Genomic DNA, 20,501 nt, shown 5'->3' on the forward strand with positions numbered 1-20,501 from the left:
TCTCGCAGTTACCCGAGTTTAAGCTAATGGCATTGTAAATGACAATGCCTTTTATTTATGTTTTTAATACTAAAACAAAAATAAAAGGCATTGTTACTATAGCTCAAACTCTCATAAATGCGAGACCTATTGCATTGCAAAAGCTTTTTTTTCTCTTTCTCCTCTTTTTCAATCGCTCTCAGATTAAAAGGAAGCTGTAAATCAGTGGTGTTTGACCAAATATTTCTCCCTCCTCTCTTATTGTACACGCAGGAACTTTACAAAATGCCACTGCTGTATCCATAACTGATCTCTGGTTTAGGGATTCATGCTCAAATTGAGAAATATTTACATTAGTCATCGATATTATATTTCACTCTGCTCTTACATCTTCATGACCCCGAACAAAACTATTCTTGCGTGATGTCCCTGCTGTCAGAAGATTCAGTGATATGCATATCTGAGATCACCTGCCGGGTGGCGTGTTTGTGCGAGGGAGCCCACAATACCTCTGTTAGCATGTGTAGGACTCTGTGCGCATTGCCAGTGACGCCATCTTGGCTGCTGAGCAGGAAGACGCCTCCTGCCTTCAGGTCTGCAGTGCCAGACATCACCTGGAGCAGTACCAGACAAAATTAAGCTTTGCCATGATTAGCTGTGGTACTCTGCTCATCATCTGGGTCAGTGTCAGGTAACATGCACCTGCGCCGTGATTGGCTGCAGTACTCTGCGCATCGCCTTGTGCAGGGCCAAATAACATGTCTCTGCGTCTTGATTGGCTGCAGTACTCTAGTCATCCATAACAAGGGAGAGTGAACTCTGTTGGTTTTGCAGGGTCTGGATTTCTCCAGTGTTGACCCAAAACACTTAACCAATCTTGACCATCGGAACAAGGTACCGCCGCCTTTCAAGGGAAAGTACTGGTGGGATCCATCTGGTGATGTATAACATTTCCTCCTGTATCTTAAAAATGGTTACTTTAATAAGGGTAAGATTAAAAGGAAAAAAGCATTTGCAATGTATTTACACGAGTTTGACCTATTCATATTGCAAATAACAATGATTTTATTTGTTTTCGTTTTAAAAACATAAATAAAAGGCATTGTGATTTACAATGCCAATAGCTTAAACTCGCATAACTGTGAGACCTATTGCATTGCAAATGCAATAGGTCTTGCATTTGCGAGAATTTAAGTTATTGGCATTATGAATAAATATGCCATTTATTTATCTAATTTCAAAACCAACACATAAATAAAAGGTTTGTCATTTACAATGCCAAAAGCTCAAACTTTTGCAAATGCGAGACCTATTGCATTGCAAATGCTTGTTTTGATTCTGTAATTACATTGCCGCTATATAGCAGTTAAAGCAAAGCAAAGCAGAAGCCCCACTTAATCTATTTTATTGGCCATTGTGTTATTGCAGCTGTGGTCATTGGTTGGAGTTGCAGTTCCTTGGAAGAATCAAACGAATGCAGGGTCTTTTGTTTATTTGTCCCACTCATGTTGTGATCTTATGCGTTTTAGGTCGATATTGTATACTTAACACAGGCTCGTTGTTGTAGACTGAAGAGTTTGCTTGCGCATAACACACGCACATGTAATCACAGCGTTTTAGTGTTCCAATAACTATATTTATCTGTACCTAGTATTTTCTTCTCTTATTGGTGTTTATCCCGACTTATTTTTTGTTTATTAAAACATTAAGCTACAACTACTACTATATTTCTACAGGTATATAAGTGATCCATTTGAATAAATAGTGTAATTACCTAGAAACAGAAAACATTAGTAATGTACACATGTACAGCTATTTAAACTTCATTAGGTATAGCATCTGTTTCAGCTCTGAATATTGACAGTATGTCCATCTATTAGCCTACCAGTCATCATTGAAAGCATGAAAGGCTTTAATTTAAATTAAATTGCTCTCTGGATTAATTTCTAAATACAGAAAACTGGTAGCTATTATTTGAAGTGTGTTCCTCAGAAGAGGATCGGTAACATTTACCAAAGAAAAAACAGTTGATAAATAGCATTGTCCATAATTCTTCCGTCACCTAGGGTCATTCACAGCCATTGGACCGTGATAGGAATTGTGCTGTTGATCACAGAGCTGAAGTGAGCCATTGCAAAACTGAATGTTCTGACTGCAGGATAGATCCTGAAAGAGCAGAGCCAGAGCAGAGCCAGCAAAAGTCTGTGTTCTGCCCCTGTTGATAGTCTACAACCTGCTCTTTCTCACTTGGAAGAAGCATTTGAGGATAGGAGTATATTCATTTGATAACATTTGTTCCAAAGTGTTTCCTGTATTTTATTCTCTTTCCCAAGCAAAACCAAAAAGGCCTAATGCATTTATATAAGTTATTAGTGGTCATAAGCATAGGCGATAGTTGGGTATGTGGTTCCCTTCAAAGGGATTTTACAGTGTCTTAATTGCATTCCATTATTCCCTCATAGCTTTGCATATCATTCTTGAATTTCAGGTAAACCTTCCACTCTTACCAGAGAGGAACAAATAATTGATTGGAAGTCGCACCCTGACCAAAATAAAGAGACTGGTGCATGTCTGGGAACAGTTACACTAACTGCCTTTGACATCCAGCAGGTGACTGTGGTAATGCTGGCAAATACCAAATGAGTGTTCTACTGAAATATCGTCTGACTATAATGCAGTCAAAATATACAAAATTATCATGAAGCAAAATATCGAGGTTATAGTTTTTAGAACTGCTTTACCGTTATATTAAAGGTTAAAATATTGTTTATTTTACTATTGTTTTATTTCATAGTGTTTTATTGTATTGTTTTATGAGTTTCTTTCATTATAAAAGTTCTGGTAAAGTTATTTATTTTTCATGCTCAATATTATCGTTATTTGTATGTTTTGGTTTTCTGGGTTTATTGGGGGATTGGATGGTAGTGTTTTTTAACCCTGTGGCGGTTATTCCACTGCGGCGCTGGGGTGGGGGGGGCTGTCGCGCTGTGCCGCCATGCTTGTGACAGAACCACTCAATCACGAGCCACGGGCGCACTGTTCTCATGACGGAGTGGTTCCGTCATGGCCCCGACCGCTTATTAATTCAGCCGCGGAATTGATGCAGCGCGGGCGGAGCGGCCGCGGAATGACGGAACCACTCCGTCATGAGCACAGCGCGCCCGTAGCTCGTGACGGAGTGATTCCGTCACTAGCACGGAAGGGGTAAAATACACATTAAATAATGTAATTTTTAAAATTGTTTTATAGTTATATTGTTACATATTTTTAAATGTTTATTTTTTTAGACATATTTTTATTGGCATTGTTTTCTACATTTATCAACTCACATTTTTTTTCCCCCCGACATATATCATATAATTTCTCTTGTGATCGGAATGATACAGAGTTTAGTATGGTTACTGAGCACTTTAAGTCCCAAGAATATCTTCAGAGGGGGGTCTAGTAGGCATGATACTCAGCAATCAACATTACTCCTTTCTGACAGTACATGACCTCATTTTAGGGTGCCAGTTTCCACGCCCGTGTAACCTTCAAAAATGTGCGTTCTTTTTTGCCACTCAAGGTAGCTACGTCTGGGTATGTGGTGTCTCTGCCATTTCTGGATCATATATACATGGGTCTTGCCAAATAGGGAATTAAGTACAGGTTGTCTTGCTGCCTGTCAGTGTCCAGTGCGGCTCTATCTGTGAAGAGTATGTCGTAAGTCTCATTATGTACCGGGTGGAGAAGGAGGAGCGAAGATGAGGTGAGGGGAAGCGGGGTAGAGTCTCCAAACCGGTTTGCTCCAAGGCTCCATGAGTGCCCAGTCTCACCTCAACCACATGCTTCAAGGCTAGCCAACCTACATTTTCCCTTCCTTTTGTGCAAAAGGGGTGGATTCCTAGGGGTCCCTTTCACAGAGCCGGTCTCGCGGGCCGGGACCAGCAAACTCGATGGGGGGGGGGGGGGGGGAGGTAATCCTGTTCCTTTATTTTAGGCTGAGGGGGGTTCACTTTCTCCATCTGTACTACTTGGAGAACTCTGGTATTCCCAGGCATGCAGTGTGTCACTCCATTGTTTTGCTATTGTGCGTTGGAGCAGCCCTTTCAATTCCTCCCTACGCAGTGCTCTCTCCTCTGCCCCGGCCCAGGTAGTCACCTCCTTCTGCCATGAAATGAAATGAAATGAAAAATTGCACTTATATAGCGCATAACCACCCGGAGGCCTCGCAGCGCCATACATTCACCTGTCCCATAGGTGCTTTCCACATATTTGGTATACGCCTCCTAGTCAATGCAGGCGCCAGATCTATGAACCTATTTTCCATATTATTAATTTTTTTTTATAAATCTTTTTATTGGTAAAAGCCAAGAAATTGGGTGTCACACATACAGAAATCACAGGTTACACACAGAGATCATTATAATACAGTACGCATAGATCATGGCTGGAAGAGATTGTCATTGGATACTTTCAATTCAGAGGACTTTACATTGTGTTCAGTTCGTCAATGGGTGCAATATTGGGGGGTTCACACAATTGACCACAATAGTCATTCCAGTTGGACCATATGCCTACCCACTTCCGGGGACAACCCTGGGCCACATAGACCGTCTTTTTGTGGATCATGCACCAGTCCATGTTCCTCTTCCAGGAGCTGAGCGTTGGAGGTGTCACCGCTCCCCACAACCATGCTATATTTCTTTTAGCGATTGCCAATCCTAGTGTTACCCATGTTTTCCCTTTCGACGAAAGATCGGTGGGCTCCCAGATGTTCAGTAGGCACCTCTTAGCCTCTCGGCGCAGTCCCACCCCCTCACACATCCCTCATACATTTATGTACCCACCTCCAGTAGGCTTGCAGCACAGGGCACTCCCATATTATGTGAAAAAAGGTACCCCTTTCCCCACATCTCCTCCTACAGTTCCCCTCCTCACTTCGGCCCATCAACATCAGCCTGGTGCCAGAGATATAGACTCAATGTAGTATTTTCAGTTAAACCAATCGCAATTTAGCCGAACTTGCTATTTCTTTGGGGGATGCAAGTGCCTCTCCATTCTTCATCATTGATTTCAAGTCCATCCGCCTCCCACTTCCCCCTAAGTGCCAGCAGGGGGTCCGGGGTATGGTTGATCAGCTTTTTGTATGTGAAGGAAATAGCACTTTCTGTGAGGTGGCAGTCTGGCAGCCTGTCCTCAAGGAGGGAGGATTCCGGGAGCTGTGCCCCTGGTGGGATAATAGTTTGGAGGGAATGCCTGACCTGCAGGTAGCGAAAGTGCTCCGTGTGTGCCAATTCGTAAGTGTGTTGGAGCGAAGCAAAGGGGACCACCCCATTAGGACCCCACAGGTCCTTTATGTGAGATGTCTCTATCAGGTCCCAGCTGTGAAAGCCTATGTTGCGGGTCAGTGTTCCCAACTTTTCAGAAACCCATAGCGGGGTAGCCAGTGTAAGTTTGTTGGCCCATCCCAGTTTTCCGTTAACAATGTGCCAGAGTTGGACCGAGTGCTTCGTTGGTCCTGTGAGGGGGTATCTGTTGGGCCTGGAATAGAGTGCAGCCTCAAAGTTTCCGCCCGGGAGGAGTCATCTGTCCATCCCATAGCCGGGGTCGTTTCCGTCACAGTAAGTACCCTGGTTTATGGCGGAAAGATGCGCCGCCCAGTAGTATTTCCGGATGTCTGGGAGGGCTATGCCTCCATCATACCACCCTAGCGTTAGTTTCTGCAAGGATATACGGGGCATTCCAGTCCATAGAAGGTCCCGTTGGGTAGCCTCGATGGTAGAAAAATATTTTTGCGCAACTAGGTCCGGGTAGTTTTGGAAGGCGTAGAGAAACCTTGGCAGCGCCATCATTTTAAAGAGTGCCGCCCGACCCAGTAGGGACAGCGGGAGTTTCTTCCAGGTAATGGTGTCTCTCTTCAGCCATCGTAAAGGCGGCAGGAGATTCCTCTCGTATCTGACAGCCTTCTCCTTTGAGAGAAAAATTCCCAGATACATAAACCCTTCAGTGGCTACCTAAATCGGGCAGTTGCGCAGTATTATGGGGGAGGATGTAAAGGAGTGACTTACCCCAATTAATACTGTACCCTGAATTTTTCCCAAAGTTGGTAAAAATGTCCAGGGTCACGACAAGAGACTTATGAGGATTCGCGAGGTACAAGAGGATGTCGTCCACATAAAGCGAAATTCAGTCTTCCCACCTGTCAGCCCATCGAAGTCCCTTTAGAGAGAGATCCTGTCTTATCCAGGCAGCCAATCGTTCAATGGAAAGGGCTAAAAGCAACGGTGAAAGGGGACACCCCTGTAGCTTCCCTCTTTCCAGAGTAAAGACCTCCGAAATCTTATTGTTCACTACCACCTGGGCAAGCGGCTCGGTGTAGAGGAGACACACCCAGCCAATAAAGTTTGGACCAAAACCCAGTTTTTGCAGAACCGCCATCATGTATGACCACTCAAGCGTGTCGAACGCCATTGCGGCGTCTAGCGAGACCACCGCAGCATCTTCCTGAATCATGTGACAACGTCCTAGTACTCAGTGGAGAGGGCGCAGATTAAGCGCCGTGTTAGGGTGGGGAATAAATCCCGACTGGTCTGGGTGGACCAGCTTACTGAGTACTGGCTTGAGTCTATTCGCAAGTACTTTCGCCAGGATTTTAGGCTCGGCGTTTAGCAGTGATATTGGTCTGTAGGAGTTACTTACTTCTTTCAGTTTCCCTTCCTTAGGAATGGTCACTATTGTGGCTATACGTTGGTCTCTCGGCAGTAGACCTCGCTCCATACTCTTCTCGAACATGTGTTTCAAATGCTGGCCCAGGCAGTCGGGCTTTAGTTTGTAGAGCTCGATAGTAAGACCATTGGGTCCGAAGGCCTTTCCAGGTCGGAGGTCATGGATGGCCCTAGTTAGTTCTTCCGTAGTCAGTGACACCCCCAACTGCTCTCGATCGTCATCTGAGAGGGTAGGCAGTTTGATGTCGGTAAGTAGATCAATTGGGTCTTCTTCTGAGCGATCGGACCCCCTGCTATACACCTTTTGGAAAAGCCTTGCGAACTCCCTGACAATCTCTTGGGGTTCAGTAAGGAGGTACCCCGAGTCAGAACTAAACTCGGCCACCACCCTCTGCGCCTGTTTGTTTTTGTCCAGCCAGGCTATTAACTTGCCCGCTTTATCCCCTTGGTCATACAATCAGCCCTCCCTATCTCTTGCAAGGGCCTTAGCAGCGTCAGTAGCCAATGCCTTGTATTCTGCTACTTTAAGTTGCATCTGGTGCAGGATTTCTGAACTGCCGTCCCCTAGCGCTGTTTGCTCTAGAGCGAGGAGATCGCCTTCCACGGTTACCATCTGAGCCTCTCACTCCTTACGGCGCCCAACGATTATGGATAGAGCTTCCCCCGTAGCACCATTTTAAAGGCTTCTGAAAGAACTACCGGTGAGTCCACAGTCCCAACGTTTTCTTGAAAATACTGGTCAATTAAAAGAATGAGTTTCTTTTTGGTCTCCTCATTCCGAAGAAACCAGGCATTGATTGGCGCCACACATCCCACCCTCTGATTTCCAACTGTAAGGTGTGCCCATACCGGGGAGTGATCAGAGATCCCTCTCGCTAGGTGCTTGACCTCTTGAATTGTGGTGTCCTGTTGCATCGGTGCTAGTATGTAGTCTATCCGCAAAAGTGTGCGGTGCGAACCAGAAAACAAGGTATATTGTTTTAAGTTCGGATGTCGAATGCGCCAGAGGTCCAATAATCCAAACACCTCCAGGAGATTGGAGAGCCACATGTGTCCCGCCCCTATGTCTCGGAAAGGGAGCCTGTCTAAGTCCCCCGACACCACTGCGTTAAAATTACCGCCTATTAGGAGGTGCCCTCCCAGGGAGGGAAAGGAGGAGCCTACCCAGGTCCTGATACGACTGAGTCTGGAGACCTAGCGGAATATAGGCTGTCACTAGGTTGAGCCTTTGTCCCTCCCACTTCCCCGAGAGCGCAGCAAATCGTCCCAGATGATCTACATCTGTGTGATCAATGACAAGTGGGAAGTTACGGCGTTGCAGGATCCCCACTTGACCCTGAAGTGAATCCTGCATGAATCACCAGTGTGTACCCACATCTGTTTAATGCATAACAAGTGTTTCCTATAAGATGGGTTTCCTGCAGGAGGACCACATCCGGGAGGTGTTGTTTAACAAATTGAAGCACTATACCCCTTTTAAGCTTGTCCCCTAACCCATTGACATTCCAGCTAATCACCTTGAGGCTTTTATCCCCCTTCATAGCCATCAGTGTGTATCATTGTAGCGTTCTTTCTGTGATATCTGATTTTGCGTACCGTCACATGTAAACACTCCCTGTGTATTGTAGCATTCTTACTGTGACTCATGCCATTTCTTGCCAGTACATCTGAACATTCCTCAAGCCTCAACCTTGAATCTGTTGCCTGCCCCCCTCCCCCCTCCCTGCTACCCTGCCACATAGGTCTCGAACTACCCACATCCCCAACTAGCAGAGCGCCTTTCTCCCCACCCAACCCCGGAGTAAGGAAACCTCCCCCTCCCAAAAAAACCCTGCTTAAGATGGAAAAAAGCGCCGCCCCAGCTCCAGCCGCCGATCACCTTCCCAACAAACACAGTGGCTCACTATGTCTGTGTGCACATCTTCACGTTAGGTTCTTGGTACGTAAACTTCCCAACCCCCTCAGGCAAAGTGGTGCCCCTTCCACTTCTTAGACTGTCTAGATCTGTCCCGCACTAGGGCAAGCAACGAAAGTCACATTCCGCTCCACCACCGGCACCCCCTCCATGGGGGTCAAAGGACCAGTCCCTCACCCACCATACATCTCCCAGGAGTCAATAATCCCAACATCAAGAACAAAAAGTATGTTACATTACAGCTCTTCTGGGTCAATGTAGGCAGTGCCTCCTCCTCTTTTTTCCACTAGCGACTCTGAGTGTCCCTCTTTGTGGACTAGCCGACCTCGACCGCCATGAACGCTGACTCTCTCTGTCCACATCCGATCTGCCATCCTGCGATCTTGGGGAGGCGGCCTGGGTGTCCCTCCATCCGCCTCCCTCTGCTGGAGCAGAGCACCGCGACGACCCTCTGTCTAACCAGTCTTGTACTTCTGGTGGTGCCGTGTAGAACAGAGATTTTCCCCCTGCAATAACTTTGAGTTTGGCCGGAAAAAACATGATGTATTTGATGCCCTTGTCCTGGAGTGCCGCTTTTACTCCATCAAAGGAGCGCCTGTTGCATTGCACTTGAAGTGTGAAGTCTGGAAAGAACCTGATCGTTGCATTCTCGTATTGTAAGTCTCCCATCTGTCTGGCGGCTTGTAGGATAGCATCTCTGTCAATATAGTTCAATATTTTTGCAATGATCGTCCTCGGCAACGCACCTGGCTTGGGCTTGGGGATTGGCGCACGGTGCGCCCGCTCGATAGTGAAAATGTTGGATAGTCGCCTTGGCTTCAGGTGGTTGAGGATCAAGTATTCAAGAAAGAGGTCCACGCTGGGCCCCTCTGATCCTTCCGGAATGCCTACCATGCAGATGTTGTTTCGGCGGGCCCTCCCTTCCTGGTCCTCCAGCTTTAGGGCCGTTTGACGATGTTGATGTACAAGGTCATTTACGCGTTGTTCAAGTTTCTTTGAGGAGGCCTGGAGCTCCCGTATGTCCGTTTCGTTAGCCTTGGCCTTTTCCGACATTTTGCCGAGGTCTGTTTGAAGCAGATTAATGTCGATCGACATCTTGTCCATTTTCGACTCAAGCTTAGTCCCCAGGGTCGGAATCGCCGTCATAATAGAGGCCAAGGATGGTTTGGTAGGGGTGGAATGATCTCCTGCCGCTCCCCCGCTCTGGGGGGCCCCCAATGAGACTGCATATTTGTCCAACTTGTTTGCAGCTGCTGTTCCCTTCGGCTTCATCTTTTAGTAGCACGTTCCCTGCCTGCAGCTCGCAAGTCCTCGTCGCAGCCCCACTGCGCTGTCACTAGGAGTCTGCAGCCGGGCTGGGGGGGGCAGCTTCCAGGACCTCTCACCCCCGCTCTTAGCCTCGTGTCCCAGCGCTGTTCAGCCCGGCCTCTGCTCAGGGGGCACTGTGCCCGTTTTTGGCCGATTTGTACTCCCTGATCACAGGTGCGCCTCTCGCCCCAGCCGGGTCAGTTGTCTATTCCTCTGTCATCCACCCGCGTGGTCCCAGCACTCACGCCTACGCTGGGCTCCCGGCTCCTGGATATGTGTCAGCGCGGTTGGTCAGGTCTTCCAGTACCGTCGCCACACTCGCAGCCCCCTATGGTGAGACCTGCCGCGCCACTCAGCTGTAGAAGCTATCCTTATCAGTGTACCCTGCCACCTTAGCACAGTGACCATCCAGATTGCCCGCTATTTGCCTCGGGAGCAGTGTCCACCTACCCCGCTTCTAATAATGGCGCCTTGTTTCTGGAGTCCAATGTCGCCTTTGCGCAGTTCACCCCACCCCGGCACTCTCACCAGGCCGGCGGGCAGATCAGGATTAATTTTTGCACACTCCACTCGAGCGGCACCCAGGGCATGTAATCCCTCCGTCGGCCGACGAAAGGCCCAGTGCCACCGTTGTTAGACCGCTATGGCTGCCGCCAAATATCTCCAGTCCTACCGCCTACAGGGCCGCCCACGGGTCTCAGCACCTCCGTAATTAATTCCGCCTCCGATGAATACTCCTCTGGCTGATGTGGAGCTACTGATCCCGCGTCTAAGTCTCGCGGGGTCGGCGGGAGCCCCGGCATCGGAGTCAGCTCACACCCCCCACCCCCGGCACAGGCCTCAAGGCCGTGTCCTCGCATCAGCCTCGGAACCGGGTGTCCGCCTCACAGGTTCCGGTGCAGCAGGTTGCCACCACGCATCGGCGATGTACAGCAGCTTCGGGGGCATGCAGAGAGTTCCGTATTTCAGTCCCTGGTGCCGCTAGGAGCCAGAAGGCAGTTGCAGTTTTAGGTATACATAACATGTCTGATTTTTGCCGGATTTTGGAGGGGTTTAAGCCTCGGCTCCGGCGAGCTCTGGACTAAGCGGCCATCTTCGCTGGCACCTGGCCACTCCCCCTCTATTTTCCATATTTTTTAATGTTTAATAAATTTAAATTGTGTATAATATGTCATTTCAGTTGTGTCTGAGTAGAATATCTTATTAATTACATAATAAATGTAATAGAAATGTGTTAACAGTTAAAATATATTATTTAATATTTGTTTCATTGTTCATTACAATTGTTAGAAGTTTATATTTGAGTTGTGGGTTTCTTGGGGGATTTGGTTGCGTAGAGGTTTTTTATTAATAATATATCAATAGCTTATTTTTTGGGATTATTTAATATATTGTAATTGTTATGGATTTATTTCATTGTTTATTATTTTTTCTATTTATAAAATGAATTTAAAATTTGGGTGGTGGAGTTTGTTGGAAGATGGGGTGCGTAGTTTCTTTTTAAATAAAATATGAAATAAATGATATTACCTGTGTAATGTATTCATTATATTATAAAATTGTTAATAAGTGTATATTGTTATACTTTTAATAGATAATTTTTTTTATTCAGTTATTTTTAGGGGGTTATGATTTTCTTTTTGTTTAAAATAGTTTTATTGATTTCCATTGCATCAAACACAGTGCAATATGACAAACCAGAGGGCCACCCCGTAAACCAGTGCTGTATCCCCCTCCTGCATCAATGAGATAGCAACGCAAGCTACCAGGTGATAAGGTGTGCCCATGACAGCAGGTAGAGGAAAACCCTCGGTCAGTAGTGCGTCCAGATGCCCCATAAACATCCCCCCCCACGTTACCCAATCCCCCTAACTGCCCCTCCTCCGGTGTGTCGCTTCTTTCCTCTTGAAGGGGAACAAGTACCTAGCTGTATGGACTCTAACGTGAGGGGTCGTCCCCTCTGGCAGGCTCCTCTGTGAGTCGTATTAACCAGAGGTATTTCGGGCACGTACGTTGATTGAATTCCCCAGCTAGCAATGCAAGGAAGGGCTGCCATATAGTGTTAAAGGAGTCCGAAGTCTGGGTTAGGGTCGCTTGAATCCGGTCCATACCTAGTATATACCATAGCCTGTGAAGCCAGCCCGTGTGTAGGTCTCCTTGTGGTGCCCCATAGCGAGAGAATATGATGTGCCGCCGCCCCTACCGCCAGCCCCATCTGTCGCCCCCTATTCGATTTAAGTGGAAACGTCAAGGCATTTGGGAGGCCCAATAGTGTATAAGCAGGGAAACTGGGTATCTCAGTCTATGTCGTCTAGTACTTCCTTCCAATAATCCATCACCTCCTCACATTCCCACAACAAGTGAGTCAACGTCCCCATCTTGCCGCAACCCGTCCAACATGTGGAGCTGCGTTTCGGATTACCTTGATGCAGCCTAGCCGGCGTCAGGTGCCAATAGTATGCGATCTTAACTGCAGACTCCCTACTTGTCACGTTCCTGGTGGTGTGGTGGGCTCTATGATAAATATCTTGCCACTCTTTATCTGTAAGGGTCCTTCCTAGCTCCGATTTCCAACGCTTCTGGCCAGCGGAGCGTGAAAGAGAAAGGGACGGGCTTAACATTTTATAAAGGTCAGTGATCACCTGTCTGTCCGTTTTTTTCGTTAGGAGACATTTCTCATATGTTATGAGACGATGGCTCACTTGGGGCATCATGTCTCGTTGCGTTAGCCAATGACGGATCTGGAAGTATTGAAACCGACGCAGCGTTATCAGAGTGTACATCTCTTTCAAGGTGTCAAACTCTATAAAGCCGTCCAAGTCAAACAGGTGACCAGCCGACCTGCATTCCGAGGCTCATCATGGGCCAAACGCCTGAGGCTCCACCCCGGGGGAAAATTCCGGGTTGTCAAACAGTGGAGTAATAGTTGAGGGAAAAGTAGTGAGGCCCCTGTTGACCGCTACCGCGTCCCACACCTTGAGGAGCGAGCGAGTGATTGGCGACCTTTTAAAATAAGACGGTCTGTCAGAACGATTCAGGAAGGGGACTTTCCAGAGCGACATTTGAGCTATTGCGCGGTCCTGGAAAAGCCACCTCTTTTCCGACTCTGGGCGATTCCATTCCAAGAGGTAGCGAAGTTGCGTTGCCTGGAAGTACCGAAAAAGGTTAGGGATGCCCAAACCTCCCTCCGCAGGAGCCTGTCTATCTAAGTCCCTGCGAAGCCGCGGGCGCTTTCCCGCCCAAACGAACTGTCGTATGGGGCCTGCATTTTCTGGAGCATCCCTATCGGTGGAGTCACTGGACTGGAATGGATTGGAACACGTAAAGGATCTTGGGAAACAGAGACATTTTAATCGCCGCTACTCGTTCAAGCAGGATAATGGCTGCTGCCGTCACCTCTTTAGATCCTCTGGATTTGAGCAAAAAGTGACGCGTAGTTGTGATCGACCGTTTGTGCTGTGCTGGGCGGCAAGATGATCCCCAGGTATGGCAAAGACATGTGGGAAGTGAGGCTCCCAAACTGTCGCTGGCCACCAGCTGGACTGCGGGCATTACGGCCCAAAGGAAGAATCAGGGATTTCCCTATATCCCTTTTGAACCCCAAGACTTTCCCAAAGGCCTCCATTTCAGTGAGAAAAGCAGGCATGGAGCGCAAGGGGTTGTCAACCGCCGCAAGTACATTGTCGGCATATAAGCTGATGGTGCGTGGCTCACCCCCAACTGTGATACCAGTGATATCCGGGTTGTCCCGGATTTTTTTGCGCAAACGGTTCTATGTAGAGTGCAAATAGTAGGGGTGATAGCGGGCACCCTTGCCTGGTGCCTAGCCGGATAGCAAAGGGCTGCGATCCAATGCCATTAACCCGGATCGTCGCTTGAGGGGTGTCATAGCAGCTGGCGACCAATGCGCGGAATCGTTCCCCAATGCCAAATCGCACCAGGGTTTTATCCAGGTATCCCCAGTCCACCCTGTCGAACGCCTTCTCAGTGTCAACAGATAAGAGAGACGCGTCCGTACCGTTAAAGTGGTCTTTATCTATAACATGAAGTAGACGCTTGGTGTTATCGCTACACTGCCGATTCAGAATGAAACCCGATTGATCGGGCTCTATATTGCCCGGAAGGCATGGTCTGAGCCTCGCCGCCAGAATTCCCGTGAAGATTTTAAGATCCAGGTTGAGCAAGGAGATGGGCAGGTACGCGGCACATTGTGAGGTGTCTTTGCCCGGTCTGGGCAGGCCAATAATATCCGCAGCAAGCATGTCAGATGGAATGGACCCCGGTCCCCGGAAGGAGTTAAACAGTTTGGTGAGAACGGGCGCCAATAATGGACAGAAGGCTTTATAAAAGCCGGCAGAGAAGCCGTCAGGCCCTGGTGCTTTTAGAGGCTTGAGGCTTGCTATCGCACATACCACTTCCTCCGTCCGTATCGGGGTGTCCAGGGAAAGCGCGCTAGCTCCGTTAAGTGCGTAATCGCAGGCTCGCTAAGGTGAGCATCCACCCCCTCAGGATCTGAAGATGTGTCCGCAGCGTAAAGCGTAGCATAAAATGCCCGGAACATGTCTGCTATCTGCTCATCTTCATAAAGCGTTTGCCTCCCCTGACTCCGTATATTGGAGATTTTAGATCGTTGGACTCTTGCCCTCAGTTTACTGGCCAACAGGCGCACGGTCTTATCCCCTCCCACATAATAAGTGTGTCTTTAGCGTAAGGCTGCATATTCTGCACAATCGAGATCGAGGCTCGCTAGCTATGCCCTGGCTGCCTTTAGCTGTCGCCAGATTCTAGGGGCCCAAGTCCGGCTGTGTACCCATTCTAATTCCAGCACCTGCGCCGAGAGAGCCTATCTTCTATCCTTGCGTTCTTGAGCTTCCACTGCAGCGATTGCTATGAGGGCCCTGCGCACTATGTCTTTAAGCGCCCCCCCAAACCGCTGTCACTGAGACATCTGCGTTGTCATTAAGGTGCAAGTAGTCCAAAATGCTCTTATGTAATTGCTGTGTGACCCCTTTGCACTGCAACAGGGCCTCACGGAGGCGCCACCTGTCTCTATGTGATTTCGTGTGAGGGACTGATCGTTGAAGTGTGACTGCATCATGGTCAGAGAGTGCGACAGGGATAATGTCCGTGTCTGTGACTGAGGCTGCTAATTCAATGGTCCCCAAGAAGTGATCCAACCTAGCATAAGTGTGGTGCACATGAGAGTAGAAAGAATACCCTGTGGAGGTGGGATGCCCCTCCTGCCAAAGGTCCAGAAAGCCTCTGCTAGTCAACCACTGCTTGCCCTCGGCTGAGATTGCCCCCGTGGCACCAACGCGGTGGCCCGACCTATCCCTGGCCTGGTCCATTACCAGATTAATATCTCCTCCCACCAATGCATACCTCGACTGAACTGCAAGGACATCAGCTAGGGCCCCTGTTAGGAAACCTTCCTGCTTGGTTTTGGGAGCATGTATCGACTCAATAACCAATGATCTGTCGCCCACCTGAACATTGTTCGCCAGGAGCCTGCCTTTGATTTCAGCAACCTTGTCACCCATCTGGCCCTTAAAGTGTCTGGCAAAGAGAAGAGCTACCCCTGCCTTTTTCTCCACGGTGGAAGAGTAGTATTGCAGGGGGAAAGGCCTGGAACGCATGCAGTCCCAGTCCCTGGCGAGCAGGTGTGTTTCTTGCAGCAGGCAAATTGAGGCACCCGAATTCTCTAGGAAAGATATGACTGCGGTCCATTTTATGGGGTTGTTCAGCTCTTTCACATTCAGAGTGAGAATTTTCAGGACATCCTTAACCATGGTTGGAACCGTGTCAGACCACACATATGTATAGGAAGGCCGTAAACCCCTACCGCTCTGCCCACGCCCCCCTGTAATGCGACACACCGGAGCCCTCCCTCCCCTCCCCAGCACCCCTCCCGAACCCCCTTCCCCAACAGACCCTGGACCCCAGCAACCCCCACCCTGTCCTGAACTCCCAACCCCTGGTCCCCCCATCCTCCCTAACCCCAATACCAAAACCCCAACATTTGAACATAGTCCCAGGCTTAGTAGTCTGTAGCGTAGGCCTGTGGTGAATTTACCTGTTGGAACGAGCAGTTATGGCGACCCCTGTGGCCCCCCACCCGCCTCCCCGGGCCTTGCAATGTTGAAGTGCAAATGAGTCCCCCATAGCGCAAATATCTCAGTCCTTAGGTGAAGTGTCCTTGGAAACTTCCTGAAGGGCTCGGGCACTCTCGGTCGACATAGTGTGCGAGTCTGGCTTCATAACCGTGGTTGGAGAATGACCGTCTGCCAACCTCTCCTCGATTTTTGCTGGGATGGCCCCGGTGTGGCGGGCCCCTCTGTCTCTCTGTCTGCTCAATCCCCAACAGGGCACAGGTGTCCTGGAGAGATCGTAGTTGATGCAAGGTGCCATTCCATTTAAAGATAAGTCGAAAGGGGTGGCCCAAGGAGTAAGGGATCCCTTTGTCACGTAAGAAGTCCGTGGCTACTTTGAATGCCTTCCTCTTCTGGAGCGTAATGGCAGAGAGGTCTTGGTACAGGGCCACTGGTTGTCCCTGGTATTGTATGGGTTGTTTCCGCTGTGCTTCTCTAAGAATCCGTTCTTTTATGTGGAAAATCTGGAATAAAGGCCAGTATATCTGGGGGGGAGCTGGCGCACGACGCGGCAACCCCACTCTGTGCGCTCTGTCGATCCGAACTTCGAAGTCTGCTGATTCCCCCAAAATGTCTCAAAACAAGCCCTGCAAATATCCGGTGACGTCCGTCCCTTCTTTCTTGATAGGTACGCCTCGGACTCGTATGATGTTTTGCCGAGATCTATTTTCCAAGGGCTTGCAGATCGATCTGTTGATCTTTCAATCTGAGGAGTTCTTGCTGGAGCTGCTCCACCTCTTCACTTCGCGTTTGGTCCGCTTCTTCGAAGGCCACTATTCTCTCTCCCAGGCAGTCAACGTCCCGGGCGCAGTTCCCGGACCTCCCCCGCTATCTCCTGTTTGAGCGTTTGGAAGCCTTCACGTAAGGAGTTGAAAAGAGTCTCAAGAAAAGATTTTGTAATTGGCACCTCACCATCACCTGGATCCGTGTTTTGTTTTGGCAGGGAGTAAGGACCCCTGTCCCCCCTGGGCTGGCCTTGGCCAAGCATCTCCGTGAGCGTACGTTCCACTTTCTTCCGCTGGCCGACCATGATGCTGTGCCTGCCTCTTCTCCTACTGCTCCTGCATCGCTCCCTCCACGATAATTCCACTTAAACCCCGCAGATGGTGCTCCGTGCAACAGCTACTTCCCCCCACGTATGCTCGCTGGCTTCCTCTGCACTGCGAGCTGGGACTCTTTTGTCTTCAGGAGTGATCGTGCTTCTCTTGTTTGGCTTCCCCTGGTCACTCCCCCCAAATCACCTCCTTCTGCCACACCTGGGCGCGCTTCCGCACCCCCTACCTATGAGGCTCCCGGAGGTGCCTCCACCACCGTGGCAGTCAGCGTGGGCATGTAGCCCGGTCTGCGATTAACGGTCACTCCTCAGTGCAACCTCTGGGCCTGTGGGGCCAACAAGGCCCTAGCACGCTGCTCCTCCCTTGACCTACTCGCCCACTGCCACCGCTGCCCATGCAAGATCACCCCTAGAGTTGGTGATGGATCTGGGGGCTTCCCATCCAGGTTCTCTTCTTGCGCTCAAGGTTGGGGCCCCCCAAGTGCACGTGTTGCAGTCTCCAGCCCCCGGGAAGGGCCCCTATTTGGCACCAGCCGTGCGTCTCGTCGTATACTCTAAGGGTGGGGGGTGTCGCATTCCCCGCCTAATCTGTTATGGAGCTCGTCCCGCATCGCCAACCTTGTGTCCTGTAATGATGAGGGTATCCCTCTCTGGGCCTGCTTTGACGCTCACCGATTAGCTCCGGTGAGTGCTGTGGCCTCACGGCCCTCCATGGTGTTGGCTCAGTGCTCCCCCCACTCGCTGCCATCCAGACGCACCCTCTGCTTTGGATGTAGAGGCTGGTAGGCCCCCCACGAGTCCCCCTTAGCACCCCCCTGAAATCAGGGCTGACAGGCCCCCACTTCTCTCCAGTCACTAGGCCGCCCCGCAGGCTCACTCAAAATGGCGCTGGTGCTCTGTGCCAGGCCCGGGCACTTTAAGCCGCAGCTCCCGTCCTCCTCCCCTCTACTCTCGTTTAGGCTCCAAACCTGCGTCTGGTCTTATGCGATCACTGTAGAAGCTCCGGGGGAGGCCACCAGGCCCTCCCTCCTGCCACCGGGTGCGGCTAGGCCCTTCCGCCTCCTGCTGGGCCTGGATCCTCCGGGCTTGAGTTTCGCTCTGCCGGCGCTCACAAAGCAAAGCGGCCGCCCGCCCGTCTCCTCTCACCCTCCTCGCTCCCGGCTGCCGCTAGCTGCCGCTCTCCGATGTTTGCGCGCCCCTGCGGACAAAGGGTCCTGCAATCTGCCGCCAGGGGACCCGCAAGACCCCTGTATCTCCAGGCCGCCCTCGGCTCGGAGATACAGGGGTTATATTTTCATACAATTTCAATTGTTTTTATTATATTTCTTAATTTATATTGTTTTTAAAGCTGTAATATTAAATTTGTTTATTATTTTTTATGGGGACATTATATAATTTGTGTGTAAATAATGTAAATCCTCAAATAAATGCTCTTTCTTCAGTGTTTATTAGATTGGTATTAGAATTGTCAATCTGAGGCCCCAATGTATGCTCTTCCCCCAACGTTTGGAAGATTGGAGTTAGAAGAGTAAATCTTTAACCCTCCCATGGATGCACTTTCCTAAAATGTTGGTACACTGGAGTCAAAATAGTAAATCTGATCATCACCCCGGTGTATGCACTTTCCCCAACATTTGTTTATTATGTATACTGATATAGAGCTGTACTAACTAAACTAACACTTGTAATGCCTGATTATAACAAAAAGTTGTACCTCTTTGTCAGGACAGAATGCCTTACTGATTTGACCCAAAACATGGAGAAAATAGGAAGCCAATAGTTATCCATCAGTTGTGTTGCTTCCAGTAGCTGTAGCTCTTCCTGGCTGTATGAAAGCAGTTTAAGCACTCAGTTGCGATTTTGCGGACCTGTACCCTACTCAGACTCAGCATATGATAAGCAGTCATCTGACCAGATAGGAACAAGTCATACTCACAGTTGAGAGCATCTCTGTCAGAAGATGTAATTTACTAACTCATGCAATGCAGCTTATTGTTTCAGATAACAATAAAGACCGAGGGGTGGGGGGGCGAAGCTTGCCAGCGCCGTAGATGGCTGCCTGAGCGGAGAGCTCCGCACAACTATCTCTCTATTCTTCAGGAATCTGGCATCTGCTGCCGTATCACGGCTTAATCGATCCTGCTTTTGGTTCCGGAGGCACATGGGAAAAGGAACATCTGCCTCTGATCCCAATTTTCTCGCTCGGACGGCTGAGTGGGAGAACTCTGATTAGTGATGAGCAGTACAAGCCTCAAGCCCTGGCATGCTGTACCTCCCTGTGACCCCAGATGTGAAATCGCTCTGTGGTGCGCTGAGCCCCGGTGCACGCGGGAGAATTGCGACAGCTGCGGTGGCCCCTGCCGTCTTGTGACCTGCCACAACGCGCGGGAATAGTCCGGCAATGCACTGCCCTCCCTGAGGAGATTCCTGGGGTTGGCGCTGCGTAGTGGCGCACCGAGATCCCCGGCCACTCCACTGCTTGGGACCCATGGACGCTGGCGCATTGGCGCGGATGGTTTAGCGGACAGCGGCGGGCCCACCACTGAAACCCCTGAGACTGTAGAGATGCATGTTTGGGTGGACTAGAAGACTGGCATGTGAGTGACTGAGCACTGCACTGGAAGGGAAGTGTAACCCGCCATTTTGTGTGAGTAAAACTGCAGCGGTGGTAGATGTGCTGAGCCTCTTCAGAGCGACCATCTGCTTGCCAGCTCTCTGCTACTGGGCCATCTCCGGATGGCATGTGGAGAACAATATTAGCCTGAACCAATTCCTGGGACTCGGAGGGGAGTGGACTCTGTGGATGCTACCACTGAGAGACGGTCAGCCGTGCGCCACACTGCTGTACTAATAGTCTGACCCAGAGTACAAGGAACTCCCCCCCCCCCCCCCCCCAGTGGCTTTGGAGTCGACATCGTCCACCTGCAGCCCCTACCTACTGTGGTGTGTGGGGACTGTCCCTGCCGGTGGGTCAGCATGGTGGGGAGCACATCTTAGATTTGTGCAACATGTGCAGCTGTGTGGGGTGCAACCTAGACTGCTGTGGTGCTGAACTCCAGAAGTGCCTTGTCTGTTGCGACTGATCTGAGTGGTTTGACCCTGGCTCTGCGTTGCTGACTTTTCCACCTGGTCAGTACTTACTGCTTGCTCACCAGTGTGTCCTGAACCTCAGGAACCCTTACTGGAAGGTGAAGATGGGCAGAGTTGATAAAATGCAGCCAAAATTGTTGTTCGAACAGCGGAAGCCCAGGGGGCGTGAGGCGACTGCAGACGAAGATGAAGCTGGGCAGGAAACACCAGATGGTGACATCAGATCCATGCTCACCTCGATGGAGGAAGGCTTACAGAATTCACTAACAGTCTTGGGCACTAAGATGGACTCCCTCTCC

This window comes from Lissotriton helveticus, chromosome 10 (assembly GCF_964261635.1).
Source record: "Lissotriton helveticus chromosome 10, aLisHel1.1, whole genome shotgun sequence".
Lineage (NCBI taxonomy): Eukaryota > Metazoa > Chordata > Amphibia > Caudata > Salamandridae > Lissotriton > Lissotriton helveticus.